General features: G+C 41.8%; 1 pseudogene; it reads left to right on the forward strand.

Annotated features, from left to right (window-relative positions):
- Positions 1-1,542: 1,542 nt before the first annotated feature.
- LOC129086102 (transcription elongation factor A protein-like 8) lies at positions 1,543-1,904 on the forward strand (annotated as a pseudogene).
- Positions 1,905-2,111: the final 207 nt, after the last annotated feature.

The raw sequence follows: 2,111 nt of genomic DNA on the forward strand, positions 1-2,111 counted from the left end.
TTTAATCTTGGGCAATTTAATTATGATGTGTCTTGGTGTGTTCTTCCTTGGGTCCAACTTCTTCAGGACTCCATGTGCTTCCTGGACTTGCATGTCTGTTTCCTTTGCCAGATTGGGGAAGTTCTCCTCCATTATTTTTTCAAATAAGTTTTCAATTTCTTGTTCTTCCTCTTCTCCTTCTGGTACCTTTATGATTTAGATGTTGGATCCTTTACAGTTATCCCAGAGGTTTCTTAACCTCCCCTCATTTTTTAAAAATTCTTGTTTCTTCCTTCTTTTCCAAATCTTAGCTTTGAGCCCCAGTTTCCTTCCCTTCACTGTTCGTTCCCTGTGTATTTTTCTGTATTTCACTTTGCATAGCCTTCATTTCTTCCTTTATTTTGTGTCAATACTCAATAATTTCTTATTACCATCTTTATTACCAGTTTTTTGAGCTCTGCATCTGATAGGTTGGCTGTCACTGTGTCACTTAGGCTCTTTTTCTGGATTTTTGATCTGTTCTTTCATTTGGGCCACATTTCTTTGTCTGGGTGCACCTATTAGGTTGTAATGGGCGGAGCCCAAGGTATTCACCCTTGGCAGGGTAGGGCAACCCACTTCACCGTGTTGTTGAGCTGTATGTGGGGGAGGGGACAGAGAGGGAACAATGCCATTTGCTTGGCTCTCAGCAGGCTTTCAGTCACTTCCCCCACTACCCACAAGTGAATTCGGCCCTTCTGGTGATGATTCCCCAGTGGGTGTTTTTATGTATGTCCTAGAACCCTGTGGGTCTTCTCCAGCGGACTCTCCTGTGAGGCTGGGAGTTTACCCCTCTGCCAGAACCCCTACAGATTTTTACAGCCAGAGGTTTTCAGGCTTTCTTTTTCTGCACTGGAACCCTGGGTCGCATTGTCTGTCTCACTCCCCGGTTGTTCCTCCCAGTTTTTCCGCACGCAAATGTGGGACTACCTCATCCACGAGCTGCCACCGCGTCCTCTCTGCCCTGGCTGCCTATCTCCACCCCTCCTACCAGTCTAGAAGGACTTCGTTAAGTCCTTGGTTGTCAAATTACCATACAGTTCTGTTTTCTGGCAGTTCTGTTTGTCTTTTATTTTTAAATTGGTTGTTCAAGGAAACAAAGTGTTACTACCTACACCTCCATCTTGGCTGGTAGTTAAAATGCCTGGCCCCAGTTTTTTCCTGAATCTGTTTCACTTGACCCAGGACGTCTCTGCCTGGATATATCTGATATTATTTCCTTTGAAACCAGAACTCTCATTTCTCACTTTCCCACTTCTTATCTAGCACAGCACTTCTTAAACTACAGACTTGGGGTCAAGTACCAGCTCTGCCAATCATTAGCTAAATGACCTATGTATTGATTTTCTTATTTAAAAAGTGGAATAATAGTTCTTTATTGCTGGAGGAATAAAGTGCCACGGCTCCTTTCAGGACTCTCGGTCTTTGGGGAGGTACACAAATCAAGTGAGGGAAAGAAAAAAATTTCCTGTATTCCTGCAGGATTAATTTATTCAAAAAGGACATAATAGAAAAATATTCAACATGCAAAAGTCTTCTGAAGAAAATGAAGGAAAACCACAGAACATGCCGAAGGCAGAGGAAGACCACCCTTCAGAAGATGTACCACAGGGGGAGGAAGGAAATCCTCAATCTTCCGAAGAAGATGTAAACCAGGAAGCAGAAGGAAACCTTAGAAATGGCCTGATTCAACCTGTCTAGGGATTTAAAGAGGACAGTTCTGTTAGGTATTTGGACCCTTCTCTAAGAAATGCTTAGAGAAGTAGATGAGTTGGAAGGCTTAGGGAGAAATAAGAAGAGTAAGAAACAAGTTTGTGATGATGCATTGGAAGCAAAGACATTCACGCAGACGTCCTTATCCTGTGTGCTGTAGACCTTTTATCTGATAGTAAAATCTGGCCACTGCTTTCTTTCTGTTAGCATTTCCTAATGTATCTTTTACCTTCATTTTACTTTTAATCATCTGGTAGAATTTTGTTTTAAGTAGTTTTCTTATTAATAGCATCTTACTGGATTTTGTATTTTGACCCCTTCTCCAGGTTTATTTTTCAGTTGGGAAGTTTCACACAAATGCATAGAAATATATTCATCCC

This window comes from Pteronotus mesoamericanus, unplaced genomic scaffold, assembly GCF_021234165.1.
Source record: "Pteronotus mesoamericanus isolate MK-2021 breed Mesoamerican mustached bat unplaced genomic scaffold, CSHL_Meso_final scaffold_36, whole genome shotgun sequence".
NCBI lineage: Eukaryota > Metazoa > Chordata > Mammalia > Chiroptera > Mormoopidae > Pteronotus > Pteronotus mesoamericanus.